The sequence below is a fragment of the Schistocerca americana genome, chromosome X (assembly GCF_021461395.2).
Source record: "Schistocerca americana isolate TAMUIC-IGC-003095 chromosome X, iqSchAmer2.1, whole genome shotgun sequence".
NCBI classification, from domain to species: Eukaryota; Metazoa; Arthropoda; class Insecta; order Orthoptera; family Acrididae; genus Schistocerca; species Schistocerca americana.
The window spans coordinates 710,073,353-710,091,522 of NC_060130.1; the positions used below are offsets into that span (position 1 = coordinate 710,073,353).

The following is an 18,170-nucleotide window of genomic DNA, read 5'->3' on the forward strand; positions in this document are numbered from 1 at the left end:
TGTTCCGCTATCATATAATCATACAATAAAGGATCCTTCTTTCTATGTATTCGCAATACATTACATTTGTCTGTGTTAAGGGTCAGTTGCCACTCCCTGCACCAAGTGCCTATCCGCTGCAGATCTTCCTGCATTTTGCTACAATTTTCTAATGCTGCACTTCTCTGTATACTACAGCATCATCCGCGAAAAGCCGCTTGGAACTTCCGACACTATCTACTAGGTCATTTATATATATATTGTTGAAAGCTATGGTCCCATAACACTCCCCTGTGGCACGCCAGAGGTTACTTTAACGTCTGTAGATGTCTCTCCATTGATAACAACATGCTGTGTTCTGTTTGCTAAAAACTCTTCAATCCAGCCACACAGCTGGTCTGATATTCCGTAGGCTCTTACTTTGTTTATCAGGCGACAGTGCGGAACTGTATCGAACGCCTTCCGGAAGTCAAGGAAAATAGCATCTACCTGAGAGCCTGTATCTAATATTTTCTGGGTCTCATGAACAAATAAAGCGAGTTGGGTTTCACACGATCGCTGTTTCCGGAATCCATGTTGATTCCTACAGAGTAGATTCTGGGTTTCCAAAAACGACATGATACGCGAGCAAAAAATATGTTCTAAAATTCTACAACAGATCGACATCAGAGATATAGGTCTATAGTTTTGCGCATCTGCTCGACGACCCTCCTTGAAGACTGGGACTACCTGTGCTCTTTTCCAAGGCTGTTAGAAGGGGGACAAGTTCTTTCGCGTACTCTGTGTAGAAACGAATTGGTATCCCGTCAGGTCCAGAGGACTGTCCTCTGTTGAGTGATTCCAGTTGCTTTTCTATTCGTTGGACACTTATTTCGATGTCAGCCATTTTTTCGTTTGTGCGAGGATTTAAAGAAGGAACTGCAGTGCGGTCTTCCTCTGTGAAACAGCTTCATCATCATCATCCCGGAGTGTCTGGATATCCGTAGTACAGAATTATGTGAATATTATCAGCATCTGTGTCGTCGTATCATAACGGATTGAGAGCTTTTCAAGTGAGAATTTAGAATTACTGTTAGCGATTTTATTTTTGTACATTTTTGTAAGTAAAGCCGTCATGAATCCAAAAACTGGATTGAACACCACAGTGCCTTACTAGCCTTGGTCTTGTTGGAGTTGGTATGCTATTACCTTCCTGGTTTAACCGGTCGGTTATAGGTGTGCCTAATAATGTGGATTCGGAACCACCGTGCAGCTCGGTATTTTTCACAGTGGGATCGAACTCAGGAGCCTTCGTGGTTTAACTACGCACTTTACCATTGTGACACAATATTAACATTAATTACGTAGCTGCATGTTGGTAATAAGCTTACATAATTGTGATTATGAATTATTTTACGTATATTATCGTTTAACAAGGTGACGGTAAAATGCACTTTATTTATTAATATTTCCCTGTAATTTCCCCAAGACAGTTCGATTTATCCATATTTAGTATTGTCCGCATTTAAGAATGTCACTTGCACAAAAGGGGTGTTTTCTATGATATCTCTGTTCTTATTTTATATTCCGCTAAGTACTCAGTAGTACCCTTGTATACATCGTTTGACTCCCGAAAGTATAACTGAAATCTCCATGGCAACGGCACAGAAGCGCTTCCGCAGACGCTACATGCGAGCCCTCTGACGGTTAGACGACAAGCGCTTCATGTAGTTCCAATTTGAAACACTACAGGTATGTAGCGCTGCTACAGCAGACGATCACATTTCCAGAAAAAAAAATTATTTTAAATAACTGATGACGAGACTTCATATATCCCTTAGGAAATGAGTATATAATTTCTTAATGCGTTACGAACATGATATGTAGCCTGTATTTAATGACACTTACGGGGTGAAATACAGAATGAACTTAGTGACGATACGTTGTTAGTAGCTCATATAAGCGTTGCTGACCGGGAAGAGGCGTTGTGTGTTTATATAGGATATAGCTAGTATTATCCTATATAAACAAACGAGTATAAATTAAGCCAAACATGGATAAAGGTGGGTGAATCCGACCTGTTAGATGCAACCTGCCGGCTTGAAGTAATAAGCCGAGATGCAGGCACAGCTCGTGGTTTCAGTACTGAGATAGACTGAGATAATTATCGATCGGAGCTAAACTAGACCTCGGACTACGCTGCAGGGTCAGTCTGTCGCCATAACCAAGATATCAGGCGTGGGGGGAGGGGGGGGGGGAGGCACAATATCACACTCTAGCCAAGCATTTACATACTTTATCTCCTCTTCCATTTCGTAATCAGCTGCTAAATAATATCAACAGCAAACTCCAAGATGAAATCTATAGATAGCGGATTTATCCATCAACGTCACATTTACCGACAGTTTATTACAACACATCGTACTAAAAAATTTTGTTTTAGAGAGATCTTTAATGCAGTGTATGTTAGCTTGTTAATGTTTTTGGTACTTTCATTTCTAAACTTCAAACGTTTAGTGGTGTGTGTGCTCAAACCGCTGCGTTTATAAGTTCGCGAGACGAAACAGTGATGTTTCCATGATGTCACGAATCTCGTACTGTGATTGGCTGACATGAGGAACCCGAACAACTACCATGGTAATTTGTTTTATTTACAGTTGTGTATTACAAAAATATGCATTTTAAATGATAAAGGGCACAGAACCACTCAGCTGCATTGTCCATCGCTCTGTTAAAATTGCGTGTATACTCTTGCTGGATTTACACGGTGGTTGTTATTAATTAAAGTTTACATCAGGTCAGGGCGCGCCAAATTTCTTTACTTTAATCCTAACCGCATGTTCCAAAATTTCACCAGATAAATTGCACACTGCATTCATGTTGTGTTGTTTTCAAACCCATGGTACGCTGCTGTTATTCGCAAGAACGTAAAACTCACAAAAACCATGCGTAATACACTCACAAAAAGAAATTTGCTGGTAACACTCGTTACCCACAGTCGGTAAGCAAGTAAACTTATGTTAACCGGGCATATTCCGCTCATGGGGTTTATTTCGCGCGCTTTTTCCTCTAAACATTCGTGAAACTCTCGCTAGATGGTGATACGTATGTTACCGTAGTCTACTGCACTCTGGCGAGAAGGTTACAAACTTATTCCAACGGTGAATAGAATAGCCAACGGCAGGTACAAAATACCGTCTAAAACGCTATAAAACAGTAATGTTAAACGTCAATAAATGACGTAATTAAACACAATAGAAATACACAGAGGCAGAGATTCGATAGCGAATTTTCAGCAGCTCTTCGTTCCCTTTTGCTTTAAACAGTCGAACGTGAAAATAGTGTGCAGGTTGGTAGGACACCCATAGGCTGAAACACCAGAGCCTTGGGTCGCCCATAACAGCTGTAGTCCGAAGAACCGCGCCCCTCCATCTTCTGCTACACACCCCTATGACTACTTACACAGTGGCAACGACAACAGTCGTCAAGACATCGTTGTCATTGGTCTCCCGATAACATCGGCCGATAGCGTAGTCATAGTGCGTTCGATCTCCTTCGTCAGTTTTTGGCAAGGTCAAAGGAAGTTAGGTTAGGTTAGAATATAGTCGATATATAAAGTAGGTTAGATTTTAACCTCTTAGGGTGGGGTGGACACCACGTCGCCTCTATGCTTGGATACGAGCGCTGCATAGCAACTTCGACTATTAAAGAGACGCCGAATGTATGTGAGTGAGGTTTCATGTCTCGTAAAGAACGTGCGAGTACTGTACACTTTGTCCTTAGTTATCGGAATAACAAGACAAGTTTTACGAATGTATGAGATGACGGAAGAAACTTTCTGTTACATGCTTGAGATAATTGGTGATGACCGTGAAAAGCAAGTTATAAACACTCTGTTTCGCTGTATTTGTTTAAAGTTGTGCAGATGTACGTAAATTAATTTAGCAAACGAGTGAAAAACAAGAATAAAGAGTAGCATAAGTTACTGTGCTAACCTATAGCACTTAAAAGTGAAAATACATACAGTACACGAAATTTGCAAACCACTTCAGAATCACTACCCTACTGGCATAGAACGCCAGTAAGCAGTAACAATAATTTGAAGACAACCTACCTCAAAATGATGCAGTACAGTACCTATAAGATACTGTACCCATTTCATATGAACAAATTATTTTTTTAGGTTATAACCTACGCCTAAAATTTTACCCGCCAGGATAACCGAGAGCGCTAATGCGCTGCTTCCTGGACTCGGGAAGGCGCGCCGGCCCCGGATCGAATCCGCCCAGCGGATTAACGAAGAAGGCCGGTATGCTGGCCAGCCTGGATGTGGTTTTTAGGCGGTTTTCCACATCCCACTAGGTGAATACCGGGCTGGTCCCCACGTACCGCCTCAGTTAATCGATTCACAGACATTTGAAAACTTGCGCACTCTTTCATGGCTTACACTAGACGCAGACAGATGGGGTACACTACTTAATCCAAGGGGAGGAGGGGTTCGGGGAGGTGCCAGGAAGGGCATCCAGCCACCCTCTTTATCTAGCACTGCCAAATGCCTAATAACAAGGCCGACCCTGCGTCGAAGCGGGACATAGTCCGAAAGAAAGAAACCTACACCTATAGTTTCTAATAAAGATTTTGCCTGCCTGTTTCAGATTTCGAATAAAGCTGCGATTTCAGTCCGTAGATTGCGAATTATATCCTGATTATGATATTTTAATCCTCAGGGTGCCACAAACTCAATCCTCCTTGGACTAAATTTATCAATTTCTCACACTCCATATTTCGTGTGCGAGAACATCAGTCGATTTGACTGAAGAAAACAAAATGATTTGAATTTCACTGATTGTCGTCCGAAGTCTGTACGTTTGGGAGACAATATTGACTATAGTGTGACCGCACACGTAGTGGCGTACTGATTTGAAAAGATCGGCCGTCGGCGGAATCCACCTATATCGGAGCCACTGCGACCGTAGCCTAAACGGCATTTCATGGCGCAGTCGTATGACTAGCTACCCCCAGGTCGAAAACATCCCTTGATATCACATATCAACAGTTCCAAACGCGTCGCCCGGCAGTAATCAAATCTGTGTGGGAAATATGCGTTCTAATAATTTAAATTCTCTAGTATGTTATTGAAAAGTTTGTTTGATAAACATTTTGGGGCGGCTACGCCTCAGAGCCTGTAAATACGAGCCACACCTAACCGAGAATGATTTCTAACTCGACTACAACACGAGGATCGATTTGAGCTCCGTAGTACTTTTACTAGTAATATTGCTATAGGAGACGGCATGCCCATGCCCTCCTCTGACCTTCGAAGTAACTTAAGCTAGCCAAATACAGGTATTCAACATGGATTCTGAATCACGCTTCAACTTCACCTTCAAAAGTCACTGCCAGAAGCAAAAAAAAGCTATAGTTAAGTAAAAAATCCTAGGACCTCTGGATTTGGCCTCGGAGAATACGGTACTTCAATAATAATGGCAAATGAAACAAATTGTGAATGGCAGTATGCCAACAAAAAAATTCCCTTAATTCAGTATTCACCTTAATCAAATTTCACATGATACGCTCCACTTGTCTTTGTTCCTTTGATCACGTAGTCTGACTCTGCCCTGTAGTTAGAAAAATTCCCATACTTATTTCGTATCTTCTGACCAAATTTTGATGTTTCACTAAGGTTCCTCTCCCGTGATGCATAAAATAATGTTATCAAAGGAACTTAACATTAACTGTCCTTCACATTAGCTCCAATAATTCCGCCATTTTTTTACCACTTCTTCGTTGCTCTCCTCATTAAGAAACAGACAAACTGGATAACACTAGTATCTTGTATACTTTCACTGATTCCACTTTCATCGTTGCTGATATAGTATAAGGGGCTGTAATACATTTATGCCACTGTGAGGTAAGTTGGTCATTGCTTTCATGGAAAAATGTTAGCGTTTGCCTACGAAAAGATAGTTGTGCCCAGGCGTGTACCTCTTGATCCGAAGCAGGTTGACAGCCACGAATGTCTTTCAACGGGACTCGAAAAATACGGAACTCGTCTGGGGAGATATCGGAGCTCTATGGAGAATGTGAATGGCTTTCCCAGCGAAACTTTTGCAGTGTAACCGAAACAACCTTGGCTAACGTGTGACTCATACATCTGGGCTCTGCAAACCACTGAGAAATGTGTGGAAGAGGGTACTTCATATTGTGCTAGTTACTAGGGCTTTTCCCCGTACCGTTCTAATGTGGCGCACGAGAAGAATGAGTACCTAAAACACCTCTTTGCACAGTGTAAGTACTCTAATGATGTCTTCATGATCCATAGGCGAGCAATATTATATTGTGTTCCTAGATTCATCACTTACTTGGCTCTAGAAACTTTTTAAGTGGGCTATCACAAGAGAGTTCGCACCTAACTTCAAGCATCTGACAATTCAGTTCTTTCAGCATCTCTAGGACACTCTCCGCTGGATCAAACAAACCTGTGACCGTTTTTACTGTCTTTCTTTGTATAATTCATCAGGCCTATTTCATACGGGTCCTCCGCATCTGGGCAATGATGGCCACATGAGTATTTTGTTTGCTGTCTCCTTTGTAGCTGATTGCGTTTTCCTAGCATCCTACCAATGATCCGCAGTCTGCTGCCTGCTTTAGCTATGACTGAGCCTATGTGATCCTTCCATTTAAGATCTCTAGATATTGTTACACCGATGTATTTGTATGAGTTGACCAATTTCAACTATGAGTCATTGCTACTGAAGTCACAGGATAATACGTTTACCTTCTGTGAAATGCAAAGTTTTATACCTTTCCTAATATACACTCCTGGAAATTGAAATAAGAACACCGTGAATTCATTGTCCCAGGAAGGGGAAACTTTATTGACACATTCCTGGGGTCAGATACATCACATGATCACACTGACAGAACCACAGGCACATAGACACAGGCAACAGAGCATGCGCAATGTCGGCACTAGTACAGTGTATATCCACCTTTCGCAGCAATGCAGGCTGCTATTCTCCCATGGAGACGATCGTAGAGATGCTGGATGTAGTCCTGTGGAACGGCTTGCCATGCCATTTCCACCTGGCGCCTCAGTTGGACCAGCGTTCGTGCTGGACGTGCAGACCGCGTGAGACGACGCTTCATCCAGTCCCAAACATGCTCAATGGGGGACAGATCCGGAGATCTTGCTGGCCAGGGTAGTTGACTTACACCTTCTAGAGCACGTTGGGTGGCACGGGATACATGCGGACGTGCATTGTCCTGTTGGAACAGCAAGTTCCCTTGCCGGTCTAGGAATGGTAGAACGATGGGTTCGATGACGGTTTGGATGTACCGTGCACTATTCAGTGTCCCCTCGACGATCACCAGTGGTGTACGGCCAGTGTAGGAGATCGCTCCCCACACCATGATGCCGGGTGTTGGCCCTGTGTGCCTCGGTCGTATGCAGTCCTGATTGTGGCGCTCACCTGCACGGCGCCAAACACGCATACGACCATCATTGGCACCAAGGCAGAAGCGACTCTCATCGCTGAAGACGACACGTCTCCATTCGTCCCTCCATTCACGCCTGTCGCGACACCACTGGAGGCGGGCTGCACGATGTTGGGGCGTGAGCGGAAGACGGCCTAACGGTGTGCGGGACCGTAGCCCAGCTTCATGGAGACGGTTGCGAATGGTCCTCGCCGATACCCCAGGAGCAACAGTGTCCCTAATTTGCTGGGAAGTGGCGGTGCGGTCCCCTACGGCACTGCGTAGGATCCTACGGTCTTGGCGTGCATCCGTGCGTCGCTGCGGTCCGGTCCCAGGTCGACGGGCACGTGCACCTTCCGCCGACCACTGGCGACAACATCGATGTACTGTGGAGACCTCACGCCCCACGTGTTGAGCAATTCGGCGGTACGTCCACCCGGCCTCCCGCATGCCCACTATACGCCCTCGCTCAAAGTCCGTCAACTGCACATACGGTTCACGTCCACGCTGTCGCGGCATGCTACCAGTGTTAAAGACTGCGATGGAGCTCCGTATGCCACGGCAAACTGGCTGACACTGACGGCGGCGGTGCGCAAATGCTGCGCAGCTAGCGCCATTCGACGGCCGACACCGCGGTTCCTGGTATGTCCGCTGTGCCGTGCGTGTGATCATTGCTTGTACAGCCCTCTCGCAGTGTCCTGAGCAAGTATGGTGGGTCTGACACACCGGTGTCAATGTGTTCTTTTTTCCATTTCCAGGAGTGTATAAAGGAAGGTACGACTCTGTACGCCACTTTGAAATGCTTCCGAAATATGACTGAATACATCTGCAGGTCTTTTCAGACAGTAATTCGTTACAGATAACTGTTTCACCTGTTAAAAGTCTCAGGTTAATATTAATATTGTCCACAAGCTCATTAATATATAACACACTTCCTTCTGGCTACTTTTATATACGACACTCTATCCAACAAAACAGGCTGTGTCCTCCCCACCAATAAATTTTCAATGCAGTGAAAAAATCTCAGATACTCTATACGATCATACTTTCAATAATAAACATATGTGTGGTACTGAGACAAATGCCATGTGGAAGTCAAGAAACACTGCATATACCTGATTGCCTTACTCAATGGCTTTCAGGATATCATGTGAGAAAAGCAAGAATTCAGTGTCACATGGTCGATGTGTTTAGAATCTATGCCAGGTGACATGGAGGAGTTTGTTCTGTTCGAGATACCTCATTACATTTGAGCTCAGAATATGTTTTAAGATTTTGCAACAAATGGATGGCAAGGATATCGGACGGTATGAGATTTTCACTCTGCAGCGAAGTGTGCGCTGATATGAAACTTCCTGGCAGATTAAAACTGTGTGCCCGACCGAGACTCGAACTCGGGACCTTTGCCACTCGCAGGCAAGTGCCGTATCATCTGAGCTACCGAAGCACGACTCTCGCCCGGTCCTCACAGCTTCACTTCTGCCAGTATCTCGTCTCCTACTTTCCAAACTTTACAGAAGCTCTCCTGCGAACCTTGCAGAACTAGCACTCCTGAAACAAAGGATACTGCGGAGAAATGGCTTAGCCACAGCCTGAGGGATGTTTCCAGAAAGAGATTTTCACTCTGCAGCAGAGTGTGCTCTGAGTGCTAGTTCTGCAAGGTTCGCAGGAGAGCTTCTGTAAAGTTTGGAAGGTAGGAGACGAGATACTGGCAGAAGTGAAGCTGTGAGGACCGGGCGAGAGTCGTGCTTCGGTAGCTCAGATGGTAGAGCACTTGCCCGCGAAAGGCAAAGGTCCCGAGTTCGAGTCTCGGTCGGGCACACAGTTTTAATCTGCCAGGAAGTTTCATATCGGACGGTAGTTTCGTGGATCGCTTCTGCTGTCCTTATGGGTGAATGTGCTTGTGCGTTCTTCTAATCACTGGGGACAGTTTTTTCGTTTAAGGGATCTTCGGTATATTATGGTTAGTAGGAAGAGCTAGACCTGGCGTCAGTTGAGTACAGACTCTGATAGGGATGCCATCGGGCACTGGAGCTTTGTTCAGTTCTCAACGCCAATGAATTTCATAGCTATTTCACTTATTTTTGCACTGGTACAAGAATTAAATTGGAGCAATACTCCTTTGTTTTCCTGTGTTAAGAAACATGTGAAAACATTTCTGCTTTTGCTTTGCTCCCTTCATTTTCAGTTCCTGTCTCATCTATAGGCTCTAACTTTGGTACCACTAGCTGCCCTTACCGGAATTTCTTCGAATTTTGTGAGAGATGTTTTGTTAATGTTAGCTATACTACAATAGTCAGTGGAAGCTTTAGGCATTGCCCTTTTGACAGCCAAACGTGGTTCATTGAGAATCTCTCTGTCTCACTATGTATTGTTTTATATCTATTGTGCAGCAATCTCTGTTTCCTTAGAAGGTTCCTTACAGTGACTACATATGAGTATCACAGAGCGTCCCCCCCATCACGAACTGTTTCGCTAGGTACAAATGTAAGCAGTAAATGGCAGTGGCGGCTGATCAGAGGAGGCAAGAGAGGCCGGACCTCCTCACTTTTCTGTAGTAGTAGTAGCAATAATTATTTTTACAATAAGTCCTTATGCGCTTTGAGCTTGTGTTATTTCTTCAAAACCAGCACTAGAGAGCAAGTCAAAGCGCGAAAGCTTGTTGTTGTCTTCAGTCCTGAGACTGGTTTGATGCAGCTCTCCATGCTACTCTATCCTGTGCAAGCTTCTTCATCTCCCAGTACCTACTGCAACCTACATCCTTCTGAATCTGCTTAGTGTATTCATCTCTTGGTCTCCCTCTACGATTTTTACCCTCCACGCTACCCTCCAATGCTAAATTGGTGATCCCTTGATGCCTCAGAACATGTCCTACCAACCGATCCCTTCTTCTTGTCAAGTTGTGCCACTAATTCCTCTTCTCCCCAATTCTATTCAATACCTCCTCATTAGTCACGTGATCTACCCATCTAATCTTCAGCATTCTTCTGTAGCACCACATTTCAAAAGCTTCTATTCTCTTCTTGTCCAAACTGTTTATCGTCCATGTTTCACTTCCATACATGGCTACACTCCTTACAAATACTTTCAGAAACGACTTCCTGACATTTAAATCTATACTCGATGTTAACAAATTCAGAAACGCTTTCCTTTCCATTGCCAGTCTAAATTTTACATCGTCTCTACTTCGACCATCATCAGTTACTCTGCTCCCCAAACAGCAAAACTCCTTTACTACTTTAAGTGTCTCATTTCCTAATCTAATTCACTCAGCATCACCCGACTTAATTCGACTACATTCCATGATCCTCGTTTTGCTTTTGTTGATGTTCATCTTATATCCTCCTTTCAAGACACTGTCCATTCCGTTCAACTGCTCTTCCAAGTCCTTTGCTGTCTCTGACAGAATTACAATGTCATCGGCGAACCTCAACATTTTTCTTTCTTCTCCATGGATTTTAATACCTACTCCGAATTTTTCTTTTGTTTCCTTTACTGCTTGCTCAATATACAGATTGAATAACATCGGGGACAGGCTACAACCCTGTCTCACTCACTTCCCAACCGCTGCTTCCCTTTCATGCTCCTCGACTCTTATAACTGCCACCTGGTTTCTGTACAAATTGTAAATAGCCTTTCGCTCCCTGCATTTTACCCCTGCCATCTTTAGAATTTGAAAGAGAGTATTCCAGTCAACATTGTCGAAAGCTTTCTCTAAGTGTACAAATGTTAGAAACGTAGGTCTGCCTTTCCTTAATCTATTTTCAAAGATAAGTCGTAGGGTCAGTATTGCCTCACGTGTTCCAACATTTCTGCGGAATCCAAACTGATCTTCCCAGAGGTCGGCTTCTATCAGTTTTTCCATTCGTCTGTAAAGAATTCGCGTTAGTATTTTGCAGCAATGACTTATTAAACTGATAGTTCGGTAATTTTCACATCTGTCAACACCTGCTTTCTTTGGGATTGGAATTATTATATTCTTCTTGAAGTCTGAGGGTATTTTGCCTGTCTCATACATCTTGCTCACCAGATGGTAGAGTTTTGTCAGGACTGGCTCTGCCAAGGCCGTCAGTAGTTCCAATGGAATGTTGTCTACTCCCGGGGCCTTGTTTCGACTCAGGTCTTTCAGTGCTCTGTCAAACTCTTCACGCAGTATCTTATCTCCCATTTCGTCTTCATCTACATCCTCTTCCATTTCCATAATATTGTCCTCAAGTACATCGCCCTTGTATAAACACTTTATATACTCCTTCCACCGCCGGCCGAAGTGGCCGTGCGGTTAAAGGCGCTGCAGTCTGGAACCGCAAGACCGCTACGGTCGCAGGTTCGAATCCTGCCTCGGGCATGGATGTTTGTGATGTCCTTAGGTTAGTTAGTTTTAACTAGTTCTAAGTTCTAGGGGACTAATGACCTCAGCAGTTGAGTCCCATAGTGCTCAGAGCCATTGAACTCCTTCCACCTTTCTGCCTTCCCTTCTTTGCTTAGAACTGGGTTGCCATCTGAGCTCTTGATATTCATACAAGTGGTTCTCTTTTCTCCAAAGGTCTCTTTAATTTTCCTGTAGGCAGTATCTATCTTACCCCTAGTGAGACAAGCCTCTACATCCTTACATTTGTCCTCTAGCCATCCCTGCTTAGCCATTTTGCACTTCCTTTCGATATCATTTTTGAGACGTTTGTATTCCTTTTTGCCTGCTTCATTTACTGCATTTTTATATTTTCTCCTTTCATCAATTAAATTCAATATTTCTTCTGTTACCCAAGGATTTCTATTGGCCCTCGTCTTTTTACCTACTTGATCGTCTGCTGCCTTCAGTACTTCATCCCTCAGAGCTACCCATTCTTCTTCTACTGTATTTCTTTCCCCCATTCCTGTCAATTGTTCTCTTATGCTCTCCCTGAAACTCTGTACAACCTCTGGTTCTTTCAGTTTATCCAGGTCCCATCTCCTTAAATTCCCACCTTTTTGCAGTTTCTTCAGTTTCAATCTGCAGTTCATAACCAATAGATTGTGGTCAGAATCCACATCTGCCCCAGGAAATGTCTTACAATTTAAAACCTGGTTCCTAAATCTCTGTCTTACCATTATATAATCTATCTGATACCTTTTAGTATCTCCAGGATTCTTCCAGGTATACAACCTTCTTTTATGATTCTTGAACCAAGTGTTAGCTATGATTAAGTTATGCTCTGTGCAAAATTCTACAAGGCGGCTTCCTCTCTCATTCCTTCCCCCCAATCCATATTCACCTACTATGTTTCCTTCTCTCCCTTTTCCTACTGATGAATTCCAGTCACCCATGACTATTAAATTTTCGTCTCCCTTCACTACCTGAATAATTTCTTTTATCTCGTCATACATTTCATCTATTTCTTCATCATCTGCAGAGCTAGTTGGCATATAAACTTGTACTACTGTAGTAGGCATGGGCTTTGTGTCTATCTTGGCCACAATAATGCGTTCACTATGCTGTTCGTAGTAGCTAACCCGCACTCCTATTTTTTATTCATTATTAAACCTACTCCTGCATTACCCCTATTTGATTTTGTATTTATAACCCTGTAATCACCTGACCAAAAGTCTTGTTCCTCCTGCCACCGAACTTCACTAATTCCCACTATATCTAACTTTAACCTATCCATTTCCCTTTTTAAATTTTCTAACCTACCTGCCCGATTAAGGGATCTGACATTCCACGCTCCGATCCGCAGAGCGCCAGCTTTCTTTCTCCTGATAACGACATCCTCCTGAGTAGACCCCGCCCGGAGATCCGAATGGGGGACTATTTTACCTCCGGAATATTTTACCCAAGAGGACACCATCATCATTTAATCATACAGTAAAGCTGCATGTCCTCGGGAAAAATTACGGCTGTAGTTTCCCCTTGCTTTCAGCCGTTCGCAGTACCAGCACAGCAAGACCGTTTTGGTTAGCGTTACAAGGCCAGATCAGTCAATCATCCAGACTGTTGCCCGTGCAACTACTGAAAAGGCTGCTGCCCCTCTTCAGGAACCATACGTTTGTCTGGCCTCTCAACAGATATCCCTCCGTTGTGGTTGCACCCTGCGGCATGGCCATCTGTATCGCCTCCCCATCAACGGCAAGGGCCATGGTTCATGGGGGTGGGCGGAAGCTTAAGCCTACCCTATTAAGCAACCGGAGAGCTCAACCCTATCCTATTAAGCAACCGGAGACGCAAAGCATGTGAGAAGGCCATGCACATACCAGGCCGCCCGCAAACGCTCGGTTACTGTAATGATAGCCGCGCGGGATTAGCCGAGCGGTCTGAGGCGATGCAGTCATGGACTGTGCGGCTGGTCCCGGCGGAGGTTCGAGTCCTCCCTCGGGCATGGGTGTGTGTGTTTGTCCTTAGGATAATTTAAGTTAAGTAGTGTGTAAGCTTAGGGACTGATGACCTTAGCAGTTAAGTCCCATAAGATTTCACACACATTTGAACTGTAATGATAATGAGCGTATGGCATTGGTGGCCGGGAGACCGTATCTCGAGGCAGAGAAAATCCCTGACCCCGCCGGGAATCGAACCCGGGACCCCGTGTCCGGGAAGCGAGAACGCTACCGCAAGACCACGAGCCGCGGACCTCGGTAACAGTAGTTACCTGACGTCACTACTAGGGACGGAAGAGGTGGTACAGGCTGCCGTGTTTCCGTGCGCTTCAGTGGCACCGGAGCACAGCAGCAGTGGTACCGCTTTTCCAGGTTTCTCTTCCGTTAATTGTCTTGTTTGCAGTGAATATGGATGAAGCCCAACCTTTTAAAAGGACTGATGCAACGCTTTCGAGTGAGGACATCATTACTTCCCTGCAGGAGCTTTCATTTTCAAGGCGATGTGAAGCTGGATGGCATTAAATTTTGAAGAAAGGACGCACAACACCGGCGTTACATCGCCTTCAAAAAGATAAGTTCAAAACATGTGCAGTCCAAAGTTCATGATATGAGCAGCACAAGTAGTTCTGTGCTAGCCCTTCAAAAGGAAATTATTCTGCGCGTCATGTTTGCGCCTAAACACAAGAAAAATTGCGTGATCCGCTGAGGACTTCGACTTTCTGAAGAGCCTGTCCAGCATAGTGTGCTTCCTGTAAAAACCATCTAAGGAGTTTTATTTCATATCAAGAACTATGCAAACAAGTGTTGAGTATTTCAGAGCTACTTAATGAACATAAAAAACTGATGAAAATTACACACGGCAATTAAGTTAAAATTAACAGGGACATCATGAAAGTTGTAATTGAAGTCACAAGTCTTTTGTGTGAGCAGAAGCCAGCTTTCAGAGGTCATGGCGAGAGAGAAGATACACCGAATCCCTGACATTTCAGAGCCATTTTTAAACTTCCGCTGAACAGCAACGAAGGTTTGAAAGCAAACTGAAAGACAATGGGCTACTTCCAAGGATTTTCAAAAACTGTATAGAGCGAACTGGTTGAATGAGAAGATTTGTGAATATATGCATTCAAGTTTGGACAGAACCACATTTTATTGCCTGCATTGTGGACGAAGGAACAGGGTTTCAGACAAGTCACATTGCTCTAGTGTTGTGAGACTAGTGAACTTCAACGACGAAATTCGAATTTTTTTTTTCATGATGTCCATACTCCAGGGTATTCCTGCATTCGACCATCGGCCTTCCAAACGCACAGCAGTTGTTGACAGTATTGTTGGTAAACGCATTCCTTCCAGCAGTGAAACGAGGTGAAACTGTAACGCCAGGATAATATCTGCCATTCACGAAAACTGTTCCGCTGCTAAATGAGGTTTTAAATGAAGTAATTGACAGCCCAGACTCTAGTGAAACGACTACAACAGAAGTATGTGGATTTCAAAAATAGTCTTCCAGACTTTGACTTTGTTCTTCTTCCCTCCGTTTTTCAAAATATTTTTAAAAATTGAACTGCCTTTCAACATTCTTCACAAAAAGCCAATGACGCACAGTTTTAGAACAGTGTTGTCTCAGAGTGCATATCTTACATAAAAAAAACTTGAGAAATGAATGTAAATCGATAGACTTTTTTTAAGTTCTACGAAACGTTCGACTAATTCGCAACCTGAAGCTTCCATGAATAGAGCTGAAATAATGGATGAACGCATTGGTAATCCATTGACGTCAAAATACAAACAGGTATACTTCGAAGTGGAAGCAAGACTTTCAAATTCTGATATACTGCTCTTTCATAAATTAGGTGATGCTACTCAGTTCGCCGATTATGCCCAGTGTTTCCCCTGTAGACGGTTTGGATTCGTTGTGATGCATCCTTCAGTCGCTCTCGGTTATGTGTAGAACTGAAGATTATTTTCTTCACAGAATAAAGAAGAATTTCACTCTGTCAGTTCGGGAAGGCTTTGGTCGAGAACCTCCACTCGGCTCCAAACCAAAGGGTCGCGATCTGCGAGCTCTGCTTGCACCCCGCGTTCAAGGCCAGCAGCTTTCATTATCTCCGCCAGCCTCAGAACCCAAGCGACAGGTATCATTGGTACCGACGTGAACCACTGCTTGCAGACGACGACCGCACCCTGCACGTTCGACAAACGCAGGCAATGCCGCCTCCACATTTCGGATGAGGCTCCTCAGCAGACATACTGAGTTTTCAGTGTCTTTCTTACCGGCTCTGAACACTATTTCCCTCAGGATATCTATAACGCTGTTCACGCTCGAGGCATTGTAATCTTCTTCAATTTTACTGAAGTTTCATTTCGAGAACATTTTCTTTTCTTCTGTTTCTTTCTGTTCTTTTGTTTCTGAGACGCGGTCCTGATATAACGACAGAATCTTGGCTTGCGTGTTGCACATCTACCCGTAATTAGAGATTACTTTTAGTTCAAAATACGCTGTCACACTTTGAGTGGTGCATTGTTTTAGTTCAATATTGTTGTTACCAGCTCAGTGTAAACACATTCTCCTTCTTTTAAATTTTCATTGTTATCAACGAGAACAATACTTTCATTTGAAGTTAATATCTCCTTATTTACTGATATGAAAGAACTACAGCCTTCTGTGTCATCTGTATCTGAACAAGAACGTAACTCACGAGGTGTGAACTCTCAGACTGCACGAGAATTTTCGAATTCGCTCTCCAAGATAATTCCTGGCGGAGTGGCCCTACACTGCAACTATCCTCCTCAAATCGCCAACTGTCAAATGTTTTTTTGTTGGTTGGATTATAGCCTTCTTCGTTTGTTACTGACACGTTTTATTGACTCGTGCTGGGGTCTCTTAGGCCACGCCTCGTGAACTACGTACCTCTTTTCTTAGTAGCCTGTATCGCAAATGTATATCAATTTTGACGAACCTAAGTTTGATGAAGTTCGTAGTCGGTGAATAGAGGAACATTCAGTGTTATATATCAAAAAATAGACAAAAAATACAACTTTGCAATGGCTAGTGATCACAATTTTGCTGGCGAACAAGAGTATCATTCAGAGGAAGAACTTCAGGACAATGGTGTTGGGCACCTTCCTGTTTCCTCAATAAAATACAGTGTTACTTACCATCAAATGACGGCCGCTGTGGCCGAGCGGTTCTAGGCGCTTCAGTCCGGTACTCACATAAATACCAGTACCTGGTGTCCTCATTCACCGGCTCCATAGAAGATTGTACATTCTTTAAAATTGAAGCTCCCAGAAGGTACTAGCTGGATTTCTTGCAGAGAAGATACATCTGATCTGTATTTCTGGATTTCTATGACCATACTGGTTACAGCTCCTGTCTTGTATAAACTCCTCACATTACTTGTTCTGTATTGCATACCATTTCTGTGCCATTGTTGTCATCTGGGTTTTTCCATCAATGTTCTGAAGCTTACTTGTAGTATAAAAACCATGTTAGTTTTTTTATTTTTTAATGAATAAAGGTTGCTGGCCTCTCATTCAACCTGAGGAGTTATCCTCACAGATTACTGCGTTGCTGGCTTTTTTGTAGCAGTAGGACTTCTTGGCTTTCTTTTTTTCCCCATCGTTATCTTCATTAGCTTATGAGGCACAGTTGAGGTTAATTTCCCAGCCTTCCAACACAATCTGCACACTGACCCAGTTTCCTGCTGGGGTTGATTAACCATTGTTCCTTTGGGTTACTCAGCTTAGCAGGGGACACGTCATGAAGGTTTGTATTTGAAGTTGTAGTGGAGGGGCTGTGAAGATTCTATTCAATATATCCTTAAATTACTGGTGCTCTGCATCAACGCATCACACTGCCTGCTGGTCTGGAGACCTCCCCTGACTGATGCCAAGGGCTCTGCAGACAGACATTTGTTTGAAAAATGAAACCCTGAGGAAAATCATGAAGTAGTAATTCTTCTAGGTACTACTAACCTTCTGGCAAAGAATGAAAATGTGTGGGCTTCATATGATCGCTCTGGAGCTATATTTACAGCCGTTTAAACATTCAAGGTGTACTTCCTCACAGACTAAAAAAGAAATAATCAAACCTGTCATTGGTAGAAATCAAGAGAATCTCATCATTCCTACTTACAAATTTTGCTACTCGCAGCATGTAAAAGAAGTTAATGCAGCAGGTTATAGTAAAATACTTAAGTCATTCCTCTGAGCACAATTTTTGGACTCCTATGCTCACTACTTTACCATTTTTGTTCTTACACAGCCCAAACTTCGTAAAAGTAAGGTGAAATTAGTAAGAAAGTCACTGCATATAAAAAGAAATTGCAGCATACTTTGATAAATCTAATATTGAATAACTGCTATTTATCTCCCACTGCAAGCTATGACTA

The 18,170-nt window shown here is 43.5% G+C and overlaps 1 protein-coding gene across 1 annotated transcript in view; it reads left to right on the forward strand.

Annotated features, from left to right (window-relative positions):
• Window positions 1-18,170, forward strand: part of LOC124555352 (KN motif and ankyrin repeat domain-containing protein 3) — a 270,873-nt gene that overhangs the window by 185,291 nt on the left and 67,412 nt on the right. The window lies entirely within an intron of this gene.